We start from the raw sequence: 20,053 nt of genomic DNA, 5'->3' as shown, positions 1-20,053 counted from the left end.
ACAGGCACTCTTTCCAGATGTCCCAGGACACTCCTGTCTTCAGACACTCCCTCCAGCTGTCCTGTCAAATACATCAACATTTCTCTTATAAGGTTTTATCCACTAAGGGTGAATTAGAAGGTTTTACAAAGAAAGAAAGAGATAGATGCCAGTAGGTCCAGAAGAAGCATGATTACATTTCTCCACTCTGCACCTGAGTTTGTTATTGCATAGACACAGATTAATGGCAAGTTCCCAGTGCTAATGAGGTACAGTCTCAGGCTCCATCCCTCCGTGGAGAAATTTCCTTTGAATTGTTACCCAGTGGTAGTCCAGACCCCTAATGACCACTGGAATAACAATAAACAGTACTTAGTATGCTCCTACTAGATGCCAGACACTTGACTGCATTACAGCTAATATTCATTATTAATTCCAATTTTACAGAAGCCTAAGGGAAACTCAGATATGTTAAGTCAGAGAACTAATTGGAGGTAGAGCTTGGATTTGTACCCAGATCTGTCTAAGAACTTGAATATATATTTGTTTTAAATATATCCTGGGGGGGAAAAACACTTTAAAAACATTAAATTCCAGGTTATTCTTGCAGATGGTAGAGTACAGGAGTTAAGTAATTATTCTTGTAGGGTTTTTTGAATTTTGGTTTTTTTGTTGTTGTTTTTTTTTTGTTTTATATTTGGTAACTTGAACCACACAGCAGTCTTGTCTGGACAGACTTGTTAACTCTTCAGGTCATTTCTAATATATTTTGATGGAAGTCACAGTTGTTAAGCAGTTGAGTCATGGAGGGTTGAATCATGGACCCGGAAAGGTTCTTAAGGATACTTAATCCAACCTCATGTAGGTGAAAGAAATCTGCCACCCAGAGAAGCAATGTAACTCACCACTCTTACAGTTTATAAGTGGCACAGCTGGAACTGAACCCAGGTTTCCAAGGCCCAGCCCAGGGCTCAATACTATTACATAACACTGCCTGAAACGTGCCAAGTCTTCTGAAGCCTCCAACTTAGCCCAAATTACAGCTATCAAGTTTGAAACACATCTGAAACCTAATATACATCCAGAAATGGGTGATAAGAGGATTCCAGCAATGTAAAGATAAGGTGGGTACTAGGAGAAGCCTCACTTATCTTCACTGACACCAATATAGACCAGTCTTGCCTCGTATTCAAAACATAACAGCTCCATACTCTTGATCCCTTCCAAGCTGTCTTTGTTGAGATACCTGTTTTCATCAAGTATGGAGCTTTTTAATTTTGTCTGTGGAGTTCTGGCTTTTTATTAACTATGTGATGTGGGTGACATACTTCTTTGAACCTTATTTTGCTCGTCTGTAAAATGCTAACAGTATCACCTCTGTCAGAGCATTATGCGGATGCTGTGAAATCACACATGTAAAACAGATAGTAGGTGCTCATTAAGGGTGAGTTCTCGTCCTAGCCTTGCTAAAGTATCTTAAGGGAAGATGTTATAACACATAAGGGCATTCATGTCATTTTGCTGCTAAATGTTCTTCAGTCATTTGAAGTCTGATATTGCAAGGAATGATTATAGTGACCTGTTTTTCTTGGGTGAAAATGGGCCCAGTTGTGTCTCAGTACCAGTGGCGTGGGCACACCTGGGTACAATTACATTTGTCTTCTTCATGCTCTAGGGTTACCAGGGTTTACTTGAATTATTTTATTGCTTCGGTTTCTGCCTCAGACTAATACCAAGCTCCTCTTGAAGATTTGTGGCTCTCATTTCCTTCCAGACACTGTTTAAGTATCTAACGTGTTTTCCACATAGACCTTTGCATCTCAAAGCATCCGCTATGTTTTCAGCCAAATAACTAAGAAATATTTCCAGAGAATAGTCTTGCCAGTAAAATATTTTTGCTTTCAATTTCAAAATATGTGAGAGTTTCCTCCCATCATTTCAATTAACTCTAGTATTGAATCTTTCCTGTGCATTGGCCCTGTCTTTTCTCTTTGCCCTGGGTTGCTGACTGCTTTATTGATTGGGAAAAACATAAGCACTACAATTTCCCCCTTTCACCCACAGCACTTGATAGCTACCCTGGCCTAAATTACATCTCTGGGAAGTGTTTCATCACACTCCTCTATCCAGCTGCCACGCTTTGTCATGTGGCACTTGCTGCCCTGCTTTGGGTTTTAGGAACCAAGCCTTTGGCAATGTGTCCTATTCATCCTATACATGCAGGAAAGCTACTGATACGATTATTTTCTTACTTGTACTTTTCCCCCCTTTTTGACTTTAATAATCCAAGTGGCCTAGAATAGCCTTTATTTTCCTAGTGGCTCAGTTTTCCTTTTCAGTATTTGACCAATGTGACAAATGGCAAGATGTATGTCCTTTTCTTCAGGCTTAGGTGTAGCAATTAGTTGTTTTCCCCAGTGCTATGGCTCAGCTGGTGCGAGATGCTTACAGATCACCACCTGCTAGACTGTTACTAGTCTCAAATCGGTTATATAAGTTTCAGTTCATACTAAGAAGTTTATTTTTAAAGCAGTGCTTCTCAAACTTTAATGTACATACACATCACCTGGGCATCTCGATAAAAAGCAGATTCTGATTCAGAAGTTCTAGGATGAGACCTGAGATGATGTGTTTCCCAGGGGCTCCTCACTGATGCCGGTGCCACTGGTCTGAGGACCACATTTTGAGTAGTGAAATATACTATACTCTCTAAAGTATAGTCATTACTCTATCTTATGCTGAAACTCATGCCTTGGAGGCTGTAAGGCTCCCATCTTATTTTGTTTGCTTCTTTCTTAAATTATAATAGAGAGTCATGGAATCTTATGAAAGTCATGAAAGGAATAGGCTGGTAAATCAACCAGCACTCTGGGGAAAAAAGGAATGCATTTATGTGCATACATAAGTTGATTATAAATTTTACTGACAAAGGATGTGTGTAGCATACAATTTATAAATAAAAATAAAATAAATAATAAATAAAGCATACAATTTATAAATAAAAAAATAAAATAAAGAATACTCTTTGTTGTGAATTCCGTCTAGCTAGCTAATTGGGTCTCACAAAACACTTGTTGGTTTTTGAGAACTGACCTGTGGTACAACTGATGAGTGTAATTCCCATATAAACGTTGGCTGATATTTTCCCTTATGTTAATGAGTAAGATAAAAGTGAAATAACAAAGACATATGTCAGAACTGTATGCATTCATCAAAGATATGAATGACTTCTTTGCTGAACCAGATAATAGCTTTTAAATACTATAAAGATATTTCCTGAAAGGTACTATTCATAATGTAACAGCTAAACATATTACCCACTTTTAAGCTTAATCTGCATTATTAACATTTTAAAATCATTTTCTTAAGTCAAGACAATCAACAGAACAATAAAGCAAGCCCTGATGTGAAGCGGTTGCCAATTTCACTGGTATAAATACTCCCATCATGGCCAATTTGAAGCCACCATTGTGACTGAGCTGGAGTTGGAAAGAGAGGGTACAGTAGCACACCGTTATCTAGCATTTCCACCATAGCGATAAAATTTGCATAAATAACCTCAAAATATAGATAACAATAAAATAAATACAAAGGGTGAGTTCTGAGTATTTAGTACCTTTGTTTTTAGTATACTTTATTTAATTGAAACTTTATCTACTTTAATTTTCAATACTGACCCTATTTTTTTTTTTTTAATGATTATTCTATGTTTATTTTTATTTATTTTATTTATGGCTGTGCTGGGTCTTCGTTTCTGTGCGAGGGCTTTCTCTAGTTGCGGCAAGCGGGGGCCACTCTTCATCGCGGTGCGCGGGCCTCTCACTATCGCGGCCTCTCTTGTTGCGGAGCACAGGCTCCAGACGCGCAGGCTCAGTAGTTGTGGCTCACGGGCCCAGTTGCTCCGCGGCATGTGGGATCTTCCCAGACCAGGGCTCGAACCCGTGTCCCCTGCATTGGCAGGCAGACTCCCAACCACTGCGCCACCAGGGAAGCCCAATACTGACCCTATTTTAACAGGCTTGCAAAAGTCCTGAAAACTTAACAGTTGGTTCGTGGGCTAGTAGAGGCTGGCTCTAGCACACCACTGGATATGGACCATCTGGTCCCAGTGATTCTCAACCTTTGCTATACACTGGAATACCCCCAGGAATTTATAACCTACGGTTTTAGTAAATTCATGTTAGGGCCCAGGAATCTGAATTTTTAAAACATTTTTATTGAACTGTATCTTATTTAAAGAAAAATACACAAATCATAAGTATATAACTTAAAGAATTATCACAAACTGACCACACACCTTCGCCTAATCTAACCAACACCTAAATATAGAAACAGAACATCACCAGCACCCAGAATCCCTTCTTAAGCCCCTATTCAGTCACTACCCAATCGAGGCAACCACTGCCTTGACTTCTAATACCAGGAATTAGTTTTGCCTGGTTGTGAACTTTTATATAAATGCAATCTCTTTTGTGTCTGGCCTCTTCCCCTCAATATTATGTTTGGAAGATTCATTATAATGTATGCAGCAGTAGTTCATCCATTGTTTTTTAAAGAAACTCTTCAATTTTATCTTTTTTTTTAATTTTTATTTTATTTATTTATTTGGCTGCACCAGGTCTTAGTTGCGGCACGTGGGATCTTTGTTGCGGCATGCGGGCTCTTAGTTGCGGCATGCATGTGGGATCTAGTTCCCCGTCCAGGGATCGAGCCCGGGCCCCTGCATTGGAAACGTGGAGTCTTACCCACTGGACCAGCAGGGAAGTCCCAGGTCATCCATTTTTAGTGCTGTATAATATTCCATTGTGTGACCAGGCCTCAATTCATTATTTCTATATCCATCATACTGTCGATGGTTTGTTTCCAGTTGCTGGCTATTACGAATAGTGCTACCAAGGACATTCTTGTGCAGGCAGCAGTATTTGAAACAAAACAAAGTCCCCCAGTGATTCGAATGAGCAGCTGATTTCTTGACTGCCTTCTCTATAATTTCCCCTCCTCTCTTTTATTTCTCATATGATGTGACCAAAGCTATTGCTTCTTTCGTGTGAATGTACTTTTAACACTTTAAGCCATGAAGCTGTGTGCTTCCATTCATTACAGCATGTTCTCCTGGCTCTTTTCAATTTAGGTTCACCAACACCCCCTTTCATCAGGACATCTGCTCTTGTGCACTCTAAATAGGGATGAGATTTGGCCTCACATCAATAGCATGGAGGAATATTAGACATGGTGGAGATGGAGCCAAGGCTAAATTTGGCAGCCGATCGTTAAGGCTCCTGGAAAGAGGATTCAAGGAAGGGAAATTGTTTCCCTTTGTGTGTATCAAACAAAAATCAACAGCAAACCTTTGGAATATTTCCGATTCTAAATTTTTAAAAAATTGATTTGTTTGAAGTAGACCAGGGACTCTCTTCTGACACGAGAACTGACATCTCTCAAAGTCTCATGACTTGATCTGGAAAGAGTACAGAAGGCGGTGTTCCCGTGGGCTTGTTCTACACCTAGTGTGCAGCCGGTGTAGCCTTGCTGCATTGTTCTAGGCTGAGTGGCTGTGTAATTTGTGTCTTTGGGCCTATTGAGATATTAGTTCCTTTGATAGAAGTCAAGGGAGCTGAATGACCAGGAGCTCCAAGATGATGCTGTTGATGGAGTAGGATGGGTGCTCAGAATGGAAAGAAAGGCGCCAACAGCAGCAAGGCTGTTTCCTGCCATATGAAAGGCACGTCACTTACAGCTTTCATGATATGCAGAGAAAAAGTAAAGAATAGACACTAATTCCACATAATGAAAGAAGAATATATTCCCACACACATAAATATCAGAGTCCCTGGTTTTCCTACCTCCCCACCCTCACTTTTTTGTAAAATGTCTTTGTTATAAAATAACACATGTTCATTATAGAAAAGATGGAACATGTATGTAGATAAGAAAAAAAGAAAAATTAAATCAGTTATCCCAGTTGGTATTAATATTTTAATGTATCTCTATCCCAAATATTTTTGTGTATATTTAGGAACATAATTTTTTTTAGGTACATGATTTTTAAGGAATGGTGTTACTCATGAACCTCTAACGAAAACAATAAATGTACTCCTATAACATTTTTAACTGCTGTATACTCTCCCATTATATGGACACTTTTTAAAAATCCGTCCCCTGTGGTTGGATTTCTAAAATTGTTTCCAATATTTTGTTTCGACAGTAATATGATGAACACTCCTTTAATGGAATCTTTTTGTAATCCTCAATATTTTTTTAGGAGTAAAGTCTTATAACTGGATGAAAGTTATGGACATTTTAAAGTCTTTTGAGTGCCAGTGGCACTCCAAAATAATGATACCATCTTCCACTCCCACAAACAGTGCCTCATCCTGCTTTTAAATAATGTACAATCTTTCATGTAATAATTCCTACCTAGAGTTGGAGGGTATAAGAACATGGCCTGAAAATACTAGCTAGAATCCACACATTGCTGGCAGCCAATAACCTCGAATAAAATAAGAGATTTTTAAGGTGTTTGTCCACCAGCATTTTTGGGTTTATGGTCTAACATTGCTAAGAAATCCTGGGGGGCAGGTGGTGGTGGGGGAAAAGTTTTCTTCATTTGCCTGAATGAGAGCATAAGCTAATCCTAACCGACATGTTATAGTCTCATAAATGATTAAATGCAATTGTTTGATTGTCATCATATCTGAAGGTTTCGCAGCAGGGGGTCTTTCTGGTGCTACAGACGCTAACCCAAGTGACATCTTTAGACAATACTTGGAATGAACAATTTATGACAGAGGACTATAGAGACTTCTCTATACAAGGACGGATTTTTAAGGGCATCTAGTCTGCAGACTTGATATGAGCTTTCTCAAACGAGCGCTTTGACATCTCTTTAAAGACTTGGCCAATATTTTAATTATCAGTTCTTGACAAAGCTTCCTGATCCAGCCCTTAGCTAAGGCTCACCCACATGAGGACTACAGGCCCTCCGAAAACAATGTATAGTGTCCTTTGTTGCTTTATATATATTTTTGACTTTAAAAAAGGATGTTGAAGTATAATGTGCATAGAGAAATGTGTCTAGATCACAAGTGTACAGTTTGATGAATTTTTGCAAACGGAACATACGTCTGTAACCAACACCTAGATCAAGAACCCCACTTCTGGTCACCACCCCACTGCATCCTCAGTATGTCTGAACCGCTTCAAATTTTATGTCCTGGGTAAGTCACTCATTTACAGAATTTGATTTTTGACTGAACCCTTCCGTAATATGAGCTAGCTGCAGTCAGCTTTGATCCAACTATCTCCCTTATAACTGAGAATATGTAGAATCTGCCTTTCCAAGTAAAGATTATAACATTAAATTCATGCACTGAGTGTGCAGCAATATTTATGTGTTTGTGATTTGCAGGTATACAAATACACAACAGGCATACAAACGAATTTGGAACTTTTTTTCTTAATGAATACAAAGCTGATTGTACTACATTTACCCAACTTAAAAAAATCTTAACTACAATTGATTGCCACAGAATAGTTCATGGGCTAAGTTCCCAACAATTTCTTAAAATTGCTCATTTTCGTTACCATAAGTATTCCCTTTAAACATTCAAAATTTAAAAGCCAAGAATTTTTCATCTCTTTGAGATAGAATCGTATATTAAGTATCCTGGTTGTCCACAGCTGTCTCTTTTGGCTCAATTGCTATGTCTGATATTCAGCAAGATATCATTTAGGTTCCTATGTTCTTTTTAGTTGAGAGGTTGAGTCAGAAAAAAACAGGTGTAATAGGCTCACTATGCTTTTTAAATACATGGTTTTGAAAAACAATTTATGTATCATCAAAAATCATTTTTTATTATTACTGGAGTGTACCAGTGTACTCTTAGTAGAATTAACAATCAAGGGTTATGCTTATGTACTCATTACTTTTTTAAAAATAGTTTTCCCATTATAGAAGTAATACATCTAAGAATATTATTCAGCCAATAAAAAGGAATGAAGTACTAATACATGCTACAACATGGATGAACTTGAAAACATTATGCTGAGTAGAAGAAGACAGACACAAAAGGCCATCTCTTGTATGGTTCCATGTATAAGAAATGTCCAGAGTAGGAAAATCCATAGCAACAGAAAGTAAATTAATGGTTTCCAGAGCTGGAGGGAGGAGGGAATGAGAATGTCTGCTAATGGGCACAAGGTTTCTTTTAGGGATGATGAAAATGTTCTAGAATTAGATAGTGGGAATAGGTGCACAACTTTGTGAATATAATAAAAAACAAACAAACCCTGAATTGCACACTTTAAAAGGGTGAGTTTTATGGCATGTGAATTTTATCTCAGTTTACCAAAAAGAGGTAATGTATTTTCACTGTAGAAAATTTGGAAACTACAGGGAAGTAGAAAACTGGCAACAAGTTACAGCCCCATGATCCAGCCACAATCACTGGCATCTGTTTAGTGTACTTCCTTCCAATTTATTTGCCATGTATTGTTGCAGGAGGGGGAGACTGGTATTGTTGCCCTTTAGATGGCAAGGGCACAATTTATTAAATTTTATGTATTCACTTATCAAAACCCACCCATCTCTTCTGCTCCAAACAAAGGGCGGGTCCCCAAGGAAGATCCATTCGTTGGCTGAGGGGAATGCACGTGAGAGAGGCAGAGAGCAATGGCCAGCCCTGTGAGAGGGGATGAAGCAACACCTGAAGGGAAAAGCTCTAGGGTCCCGAGAGGCAAAAAGACAGGTTTGAGCAGTTGCCATGGAGGCAGAACTCTTCAGGGAAACATCCCAAAGAGACTTTTTAGAAGTTTCGCTGCAAGATGCCTGATACATTATGTGAACCACATCTCTCTATTCTTCAATACCTGTATTGTTTTCAAGGCTTTCTGAAAGTCACATTTTTGTCCCTTTTAGATGTGTCACAGTGGTAAGGTGGTACTTAGAGGGAGAGAACAAGGAGGCTTGATTTTATTCGAGTTACACGTATTCATTTTATGTAGTTTTCGTCAACTATATTTCAGATGACTCTCCTGCACTTTCCCCTCCGTAGTGATACATTAGCACTTCTCTCAGTTACTGCAAACTCAATGTAAACATAATTTTAAATAATGATAATCTTAACAGATCAGAGTTACTGAATGTTCTCTTGATGGCTGGCATAGTGATTAAAATATTTTACAAGCATTATCTAATTTCATCTTCACAACAACCATTGAGGGAAGTCATTATGCCCAGTTTACAGATAAGCAAATAGAGGCTTAGAAAGATTAAGTAATTTGCCCAAGATCATATACCAAGTACCTTAAATAATTATCCCCCGACTTATCATAGACAGGTGGTTTGCAATTTTTCCTTATTCTTAATAAAGATGTGATAAATATATTTGCTTTTAAAACATTTTCCATTTATAAAGTTATTTCCTTAGATGGGTATTTTTCAAATTTCCAAGTGGTGGAGTTTCTTGGTTGCTGTCATAAAACCTTTCCTCTTAACTTTTTCATTTATTTCTTTGTGGCTAGAGAATTTGGTTGCTATAACTTATGTTCTGAAGGATATTTGTCTTTATGATCAGCCCATATATAGGCAACTTTTAAAATGTGCCAAGAACACTTGAAAAGAAAGCACTCTCTTATAGATTTTTTTTAAAATGTGGGTTATCTATTAACTTAATCCCACTTTTTATGCTATTCAAGTCATCCGTGTGTTGTATTTCATTTTTGCTTTCTTCATCTGATGGCGATTCTGATTATTCATCTCGTGTCAGTTATTTGCATTAACTTCTCTTTTATAAAATTTGTCTTCCTTTTTATTACATGCCTTTTAATCTATGAAGGGTCATTATTACTGCTATGCTTCTACTATGAATTGCCCTTTTTTACCTTCTAATTATCTTTTACAGATAATTTTTCTATATAAATTTGAAACCAAAGGCTAAGTAACTGTAGGCTGGTCTTATATTCTCAACTGGTTTTGGTTTCCACAGTTCTTTGAAACTGAAATGCCCATTTTTCTCATTTTTAATTATCTCTGGGTGTTTTGGCAAGTATCTTTGAGCAGTTTAATTCCTTAAAGACATTTGAGTTTTTGCCCCCGAGTCTTTTTTTTTTTTTTTTTTTTTTTAAGTAATGCAGATGACTTTTTTTTTTTTGGTCTGCGTTGGGTCTTAGTTGCGGTACGCGGGCTCTTTCGTTGCAGCGTGCAGTCTTCTCTCTAGTTGTGGCGTGTGGGTTTTCTCTCTCTAGTTGAGGCACGCGGGCTCAGTAGTTGTGGCGCGTGGGCTTAGTTGTCCCGCGGCATGTGGCATGTGGGATCTTAGTTCCCCGACCAGGGATCGAACCCACGTCCCCTGCATCAGAAGGCGGATTCTTTACCACTAGACCACCAGGGAAGTCCCACCCCCTGAGTCTTTAATATCCAAAAATAACTTTATGTTGCCTGACAATATTGCCTGACAATATTGGTTGTCACACCAATATTAATTTGACCTGATTCACAAATTTATTATATCCTTTTTCTTTGAAAGCTCTGTGGTTTCTATTGCATTAAAATAATGTATTGGTGAAGTATATGGTCATCTGTATTACTATTTCTTGATAGAAATGTTTTCGCCATTAGTTTTAGAAGATGTTTTGCTAAGATACTTACAGGATTATTATACAACTATTTTTTGCTGAAAAATGTATAGCTTTGGAGTCTTCTTATCTTCTTCTCCTTCTTTTTCTCCCCACTACATCCTCCTTTTAGTACTGGGAAAAATTTGTTCTATTAAATCACATTTTGCAACCTTATTTCTTCAAGAGCCCTACTATCTATGGGATTGCTTTTCAACAGTTAGCCTCTTACCTGATATCTTCCATTACATCATTTTCAGATGGCCTGCCTTCTATATTTAGAGTTTCTCATGTTTGGCCTCTACCTCACGAATTCATTTTACTAAATTTTCAAGGCTGCTATTGACTGTTGCCAGTATGGTTTTGAATTTGGCTGACTCATATTCCATTTATACATGGCCTTTACTTACCATGTTCTGTTGCCTACTTACAGCCTCATCTGCTGTTAGTATACCTGCATTATCTTCTTTTGCGTGATCAAGTACATGGATAGGATTTTTTTTCTTATGTTTCTTAGAGCATATCTACTTCAGTAGAAGAATTTTCTCTATGTCTTTAGCTAATTGCTTGTACTTTTCTTTTTTTAATTAATTTTAATTGGAGTATAGTTGATTTACAATGTTGTGTTAGTTTCTGCTGAATAGAAAAGTGAATCAGTTATCCACATACATATATCCACTCTTTTTTTTTTTTTTTTTGGCTGCATTGGGTCTTCTTTGCTGTGCACAGCCTTTCTCTATTTGCAGTGCCCGGGCTTCTCATTGCAGTGGCTTCTCTTGTTGCGGAGCACAGGTTCTAGGCGCACGGGCTTCAGTAGTTGCAGCATGTGGGCTCAGTAGCTGTGGCTCGCGGGCTCTAGAGAGCAGGCTCAGAAGTTGTGGCACACGGGCTTAGTTGCTCCGCGGCATGGGGGATCTTCCCGGACCAGGGATCGAACCCGTGTCCCCTGCATTGGCAGGCAGATTCTTAACCACTGCGCCACCAGGGAAGTCCATCCACTTTTTTAGATTCTTTTCCCATATAGGTCCTTACAGAGTACTGAGTAGAGTTCCCTGTGCTATACACTAGGTTCTTATTAGTTATCTATTTTGTATATAGTAGTGTGTATATGTCAATCCCAATCCCCCAATTTATCCTTCCCCCCACTTTCCCCTTTGGTAACCATAAGTTTATTTTCTACATCTGTGACTCTATTTCTGTTTTGTAAATAGGTTCATTTGTACCATTTTTTTTAGATTCCACATATAAGCAATATCATATGATATTTGTCTTTCTCTGTTTGACTTACTTCACTCAGTATGAGAATCTCTAGGTCCATCCACGTCGCTGGAAATGTCATTATTTCATTCTTTTCTATGGCTGAGTAGTATTCCGTTGTGTATATGTACCACATCTTCTTTATCCATTCCTCCATTGATGGACATTTAGGTTGCTTCCATGTCCTGGCTATTGTAAATAGTGCTGCAGTGAACATTGGGGTGCATGTATTTTTTTGTGTCTGGGCTTTTAATAGACCATATGTTGAATGGTCACTGTTTAGTCCATCCATATAAAAAAGGATTTATGCTGGCCAAGGATTGAAGTATATTTACATTCCAAATGCTTGGAATCACCTTAGGCTTTCAGGGACCAAGGCAGGGCTCTGTAGAGATCCAGGAACCCACCCGGTCCCCAGCGGACAAGCAAAGCTACTCAGTCTGGTTTGGGTTGAGAGAACTTAGGAGGGTGAGATAAGGACTAACGTGAGGAGTGTCACCACGGAGGATATACCGACGTCCAGCCTCGTACCCCCTCAGCCCACTCCCTCTGGCGTCAACATCACAAGCTCAGTCACTTCTGTTTGCAGTGTCAAAGCTGAAACAGCCTGGTGGCGCCGGCCGAAGGAAGCAAAAACCAGTCTCCCCCACGCGCGGTGCTGTCTGCCCTGCCCAGCCTCAGGAAGGGGCAATGACGGCAGCCTGCCGGTTTCATAATGGCTTTCCAGAGGCTCCACAATCTCCTCTTTCCACCCTGTCCCAGTGGGTCCAGCTCGCATCACTCCAGATCACAGGCATCTGTGGCAAAGAGCCTCCTGCTTCCCTCCAGGCCAACTCTTTGCCCCGTGGAAAAGAGTGACCTTCTCATTTGGCTCCACGGAAGTGAATCGGGCGGAGATCTTTTCAGTTTCTGGTGAATGGATACTCCTTATCCTTAGTTTCTGGTACTGTTTTGGAGTCTGCTATCTGTACAGAATAAGGTTAATTTTAGTGAGACATGGGTAGAGGGGGATCCAAGGCATCTGTGCCTTCATGGCTAACTTGCCTTAAGTCCAGCGAATTGCCTTTTGTGATGTGGCTCTTTTAGGCATAGACTGAACTCTGTCTTCCAGACTCATGTTCATATCAGTTATGAATCTTTCTCCCTATGTAGTGGATACACACGCCTCCCTTTTCCTCTTCTTTTTCAGCCAAGCAGTGAATAGAGTTGGGAATCCCTTGCATTAGGATGTCAAAGTCTAAAAGTGGATGAGAACTTTATACGTCCCTTATACATAAATATTACCAAGATTCATAAATTGGCTCTAGGCACTAGAGCACAGTGAAAGACCCCAGTCCTTTATTTTTCTAAATCAGATCCAGCCCGAAGCCACCCTTATCTGCCTATATCGGGGCTCCTCCCTGCCCCCTGCCTTCCCGTTTGGTGGAGGGGCCTGGACCTTGGTCCGTGGTGGTTCCCATGGTTACTGATGCTCTTCCTGCTGGGGGAGCCAGGGCTGGTGCACTGCCGTCTGTCAGAGACAGCTCTCACGATGGGCCACACAGATGTCCCCCAACGTGTTCCTCTGCAGGCTTGGCAACATGCCGCAGCCTTCGAGGCCATGGGCTTAATGATCAGTCACCAGAGACAGCCAAGTGCCAGGTCTCTGCCAGCCCCAGGTGGAAGGTTTCCTAAGGAAGGTGGAGTGACTGTGCTTGTGTATGCAACTGAACAGATATTTACGGCAAGCCACATCCGGCCAAGGCACCATGAAAAGATCTGAGGATTTAAAGGTGAATAACAGTCTCTGTTGTCAAAAGTGCATAATCTTGATGAGGTGGAAATGAGATACATATAAGCCTAACTGTGAATATTACAAAACAAGAATTTGATAAATACCCTAGGAGACAGGATAAAGGGAGAATGTGCTAAGTGCATCTCGTTCCAAAATGAACTTGAATCTGTCTGCTTTGCTCCATCTCTGCTGATTCCACCCTGGTCCCAGCCGCCACCCTTTCCCTCCTGGAGAACTCAGGAGCTTCCCAGCTGGGCCTCGGCCACCGCTCAGAATCCCCCCCACGTGCTCTCCACACGGCAGTCTCGGTGAAACCAATGATCCTTTAGAAAAAGCAGATCAGAACCTGTTACTTCTCTGCTGAAAATGCCTCAGTGGCTTCTCACTTCATTGAGAATAACATCCAAACTCCTGACCGTGGCCTAAAAGGCCGTGTATGACCCGGCCCCTGCCTGGCTTGCAGCCCTCTCTTGCCCCAGTTCCCTACACTTGAGCTTTTTCCCGCCTGCTTCGTTCCCATCTCGTGACGGGGCCCTTCCCGTTCTTCAGAGAGCAGGGAAATGGAACCTCCTCGTGGAGACCTCCCACCCATCATTTCCTCTCATAACCCCTTTCGTTCTTCCTCAGGGAGCTTAGCAAATGTACAGTTATGTCCCCGGGTTTAGTGGTGTCTCCGCACCTGACTGTGAGGGTCCCTGCGGGCCAGCACCACCCCTGGCCTGTCTGCTGCTGTCTACCCGTAGGCCTGGCACTCACTAAGTGCAGCCTCTGTTTCTGTTGACTATGACAGCCCGAGAGTCCTAAGAACTATTTCAGCGGATGGACCAGGGGCACGAGAAAGGGCATTTGAGTAGAAATAATGGCGTAACCAACATCAAAGGCGAGGGTACGTGGCATGTTCGTAGGCATGTAGCACACACTTTACTTATGGTGGTTTTGAAACCTACCCTGGAATTTGTATGCACCTTTTAAGCTGTCTGCGATTTGTTGTTTATTTTTTCACTGAGACAGCATTTATTAAGGGCAGTGGATAGATAGAAGAAGAAGTCTATTTCTAATCCTGGCCCACCTTCCCCACTGACACTGAGTTTTAAAAAATGAAGGAACGTGATGTGGTGTAGGTCTTTACAGGGCTCTGCTGAGAATGAGTGACTGTTTCTAAATGTGTCTCTGTATTATCTATATTCCTGGACTTCTCTGCAGTGCTCTTTCTGTTACTTAATCTCTTTTTTGTTTTGATCACAACTTTCAGTTGAAAAAATATTGTTGCTTTGAATGATGAAAGGCAGTTTTATCCTGGAGATATATTTCGGTGAAGTTTTGATTTAGGAAAGCCCAGCCCAGCCCAGCCCAGCCCTGACTGTCTCTTTTCCCAGGTCTGGACCCATTCTCCATTCCAGCTGAGATGTTTATATAATGCATAAGGCAGCTCCTGCCTGACTAGGACTGGTGATTAAGAGCTCAGGATAATGAAATCTGCACAGTTGAAACTTGGCTGTTGGCTATAGTTATTATGCAACTCTTAACATTTCCCTTTTGTTCCTGCCAATAATATAAAATTCTCAGTTTTTCTTTCGAAGTTAACTCTTCAGAGACGCTGAAATTTGTTCCACTAGTACTTTTAATGACCAAGTTAAATTATTTCTTAAAGTTCAGAGTATATGCTTTTCTAAAGGACAAGAAAGTTTAGTGGCTGTGCAATAGCCCTGTTCAAACTGTTAATAACAGCTGAATGGAGCTTAAAGTACAAAGGCCCCTCTATGGACCTTAGATTTCTGTCTTTAAGCAGACTGCTCACCCGGTCTTGACTGCAGTAGCAAATATAACAAAAGATACGGAAAAAGTGACAGTAAGAGGCGGCATATTCCGAGAGTGGGGTGATGCGGAGGAACTAGGAGATGCTTAGTGAGGCATCTTAGACAAGTGATAAATCTTCCCTTGCTCACCCTCTCTAATATCTGAATTTCTAGTGTTAGAAGAGATTTGCACCCTTACCTGAATTCAAATAGTGGCCCTATCCTAATGTGCACCTGCCTGGAACAAGCAGGAACATCTAGAGTTTTATAAACCACGGTGCCTCTGAATTATTCAGTTATGGAGACAAGACTCTGATGGTCACCTAGCTGTCGTGTGATTGAGGAAGCGAACGTGCCTGAGACGTCCTGAGAACCTGTTTCTTAAGAGAAGAACAGGACAGCACAAAGGCCATCATCTCAAGGACGGAAGGTGGGTGTGGGGAACCACCACAGGAAGGAAAATGCTTTGAAAAGGAGCCTAGGGCAGCTGGGGTCATGTTAGGCTCCATCACTGTTTTGCCCATGGTTTGCCCACGAGTATATTAGGGACCCATGACAGAGCTTTATAGAAGAGGGGCATTGTATGCTCATATATTCCAAGCACTTCCATATATAGTAATACCCCAGAAACAGCTAATGATTCATTCAGTGCGCAAGACGGGCACTTTGAAGTTACAGCCACAGGGAAAAAAATTAAAAGGTCACAGACCACCATTCAGTGATTTGCTAATATAAGAAAAAATGAGTGTGAGAGAGAGGAAGAGAAAGAGAGTATTTATGTTTTCGATTGCTTCTCCTAAAACCGTTTATTGGTACAGAGGAGCAAGTAATTTAGTCTGTGGGGAGGTGGGGCAATTAAGAAAGCTTTTTAGACGAGGTATTATCTGAATAACATTTTAGGGAATGAATAGAATTCACCAGGCGGATGAAGAATTGTGGAGGTACACACAGCGTTTAGAATTTTTTTTTTTTTTGGCCACGCCGTGCAGCACGTGGGATCTTAGCTCCCCGACCAGGGATGGAACGCACGCCCCCTGCATGGGGACTGCAGAGTCTTAATCCCTGGACCGCCAGGGAAGTCCCCAATGTTTAGAATTTTGAAAGCCATTTTGTGTGGCTAAAGCAAGCTGTGTTAGTTTCCTGCTGCTGCTGTAACAAGTTACCCAAAGTTAAATGTCTTAAACCAACAGATTTATTATCTTATAGTTCTGGAGGTCAGAAGTCTGAAACGGGTCTCACCGGGGTAAAAATCAAGGTGTTGGCAGGCTGTGTTCCTGCTGGAGGCCCCAGGGGAGAATCTGCTTTCCTACCTGTCCCAGCTCCCAGAGGTTACCTGCATTTCTTGGTTTAGGGCCCTTCCCTCTATCTTCAAAGTCGTCCTTTATTTCTCTCCGACTCTGACCTTCTGCCTCCTTCTTCCACATGTAAAGGACTCTTGTGATTACACTGGGCCTACTCAGATAATCCGGGATAATCTCTTTATAGTAAAGTCAGCTGGCTAGCAACCTCAATCCCATTTGCTACCTAATTCCCGCATGCCATGCAACAGAACATATGCACAGGTCCCAGAGATTAGAACATGGACATCTTTGAGGGACCATTATTTTGCCTACTGCACGATGCAGTACAAGAAGTTGAGGGTGACAGTGTAGATAAGAGTTGGCATGATTCATCAACCCTAGGTAGAAAAGATCATCCAAGAGGGGCCTATAATCTGATACGGAAATGTATATATTTTTTAATGGAGGAGTCGAGGTTCTGGAGATTTTCCTAAAGAATAATGTGTATGTTTCAGTTAGCTATCGCTGTGTAACAAACCACCCCGAAACTTGGTGGCTTAAAGCAACAGTTTATTATTTCTTACGATTCTGTAGGTTGGCTAGGTGATTCCTCAGCTGGTTTCAGCCGGTTCACTCATAAAACAACTTTCAGCTGGAGGGTTGACCGGCCTAGAAGATTCAAGATGGCCTCACATTATGTGGCATTTGGTGATGGCCATTGGCCGGACTGCCTCGGTTTTCCTCACTGAATCCTCATCTTCTGCTGGGTGGGCCTCAGATGACAGCCTTGACGTTGCTCCAGTAGCATGAAGGTGGAGCTGCAGGGCCTGTGGAGGCCTTCATTCCGGAACTCACATAGCGTCACATTCACCACATTCTTCTGGGTTGGGCCAGGAAGTCACTCACATTCAAGAGGAAGGGAAATAGATTCCATCTCCTGATGGGAGTTGCTGCCGTGGCCATATTTCACCCAGCACAGGCTGTAAAGATAGGATTTTTTGCTCTTAGAGTAGGATTTTGAAATTGGAGATTTCAGAGGTAAAATGTTTCTGAAGGACAGCAATATCCAGCACACGGCCAAAAGGTACGAATGGCTCCAGGACAGTGTGGTGAATGTCACTGGCACTGAAGAGGCGAAAAATCTCTGAGGCTTGGGTGTGGGGTGCATCATCCTGTGGACGCAGCAAGAAGACTGAGTTGGTGGTGGATGTGGAGGAGTGACGTGAAGTCCAGTAGATGGCAGTAATAATGGCGGGGGCAGATATGGGATAACCAAGCCGATGGGGTAACCTGAGAGCTAGAAGATCAGGACCACGCTGTTCTAAGCCAGCCTTGTGGAGGGCACTGGTACGCAGAGTGGTGGCCTCCCTGCACCACCTCACCAAGTCCTTCACTTCCCAACCTCCACAATATCTTGTTCACTTACCAGTTTTTTTTTCTTTAATTGAAGTATAGCTGATTTACACTGCTGTGTTAGTTTCAGGTATACAGCACAGTGATTCAGTTATGCATACATATATGTTCTTTTTCAGATTCTCTTCCATTATAGGTTATTACAAGATACTGAATATAGTCCCCTGTGCTATACACTAGGACCTTGTTGTTTCTTTTATATACAGTAGTGTGTATCTGTTAATCCCAAACTCCTAATTTATCCCTCCCCCTCCCTTTCTCCTTTGGTAACCATAAGTTTGTTTTCTATGTCTGTGAGTCTGTTTCTGTTTCGTAAATAAGTTCATTTGTAACTTTTTTTTAGATTCTGCATATAAATGATATCATATGAAATTTGTCTTTCTCTGACTTCACTTAGTAAGATAATCTCTAGGTCCATCCATGTTGCTGCAAATGGCATTATTTCATTCATTTTTTATGGCTTAGTAATATTCCATTGTATATGTATACCTCATCTTCTTTATCCATTCCTCTGTTAGTAGACACTTAGGTTGCTCCCATGTCTTGGCTACTGTAAATAGTGCTGCTATGAACACTGGGATGCATGTATCTTTTCAAATTACAGTTTTCATCTTTTCGAGATGGTAACTCTCTTTTTAATTTTTTAAGGAACCTCCATACTGCTCTCCCTAGTGGCTGCACCAATTTACATTCCCACCAACAGTGTAGGAGGGTTCCCTTTTCTTCACACCTTCTCCAGCATTTATTGTTTGTAGACTTTTTGATGATGGCCACTCTGACCAGTGTGAGGTGATACCTCATTATAGTTTTGATTTGCATTTTTCTAATAATTAGTGATGTTGAGCATCTTTTCATGTGCCTGTTGGCCATCTGTATGTCTTCTTTAGAGAAATGTCTGTTTAGGTCTTCTGCCCATTTTTTGATTGGGTTGTTTGTTTTTTTTGATATTGAGTTGTATGAGCTGTTTGTATATTTTGGAAATTAGTCCCTTGTCAGTTGCATCGTTTGCAAATATTTTCTCCCATTCCGTAGGTTGTCTTTCTGTTTTGTTTATGGTTTCCATTGCTGTGCAAAAGCTTTTAAGTTAGTTTAGGTCCCTTTTGTTTATTTTTGCTTTTATTTCTTTTGCCTTGGGAAACTGACCTAAGAAAACATTGCTACGATTTATGTCAGAGAATGTTTTGCCTATGTTCTCTTCTAGGAGTTTTATGGTGTCATGTCTTATATTTAAGTCTTTAAGCCGTTTTGAGTTTATTTTTGTGTACCATGTGAGGGAGTGTTCTAACTTCATTGATTTACATGCGGCTCTCCAGCTTTCCCAACACCACTTGTCAAAGAGACTGTCTTTTCTCCATTGTATATTCTTGCCTGCGTTGTCATAGATTAACTGAGCATAAGTGTGTGGGTTTATTTTTGGGCTCTCTATTCTGTTCCATTGATCCATATGTCTGGTTTTGTGCCAATACCATGCTGCTTTGATTCTGAAGTCTGAGAAGGTTATGCCTCCAGCTTCGTTCTTTTTCCTCAGGATTGTTTTGGCAATTCTGGGTCTTTTGTGACTCCATATAAATTTTGGGATTATTTGTTCTATTTCTGTGAAAAATTTGATATGGATTGCATTATATTTGTAGATTGCTTTGGGTAGTATGGCCATTTTAACAATATTAATTCTGCCAACTACCATATGACCCAGCAATCCCACTACTGGGCATATACTCTGAGAAAACCATAATTCAAAAGGACACATGTACCCCAGTGTTCACTGCAGCACTATTTACAAGAGCCAGGACATGGAAACTACCTAAATGTCCAACAACAGGTGAATGGCTAAAGAAGATGTGATACATATACACAATGGAATATTACTCATCTGTAAAAGGGAACGAAATTGGGTCATTTGTAGAGATGTGGATGGACCCAGAGTCTGTCATACAGAATGA

General features: G+C 40.7%; 1 protein-coding gene across 5 annotated transcripts in view; it reads left to right on the top strand.

The window, feature by feature from the left end:
- Positions 1–20,053, top strand: part of RHOBTB1 (Rho related BTB domain containing 1) — a 70,584-nt gene that overhangs the window by 5,483 nt on the left and 45,048 nt on the right. The gene's annotated exons all lie outside the window — the stretch shown is intronic.

Source organism: Balaenoptera ricei, chromosome 16, assembly GCF_028023285.1.
Source record: "Balaenoptera ricei isolate mBalRic1 chromosome 16, mBalRic1.hap2, whole genome shotgun sequence".
NCBI classification, from domain to species: Eukaryota; Metazoa; Chordata; class Mammalia; order Artiodactyla; family Balaenopteridae; genus Balaenoptera; species Balaenoptera ricei.
Note: the sequence above shows the minus strand (reverse complement) of the source record. Positions and strands in the feature narration are given on the sequence as shown.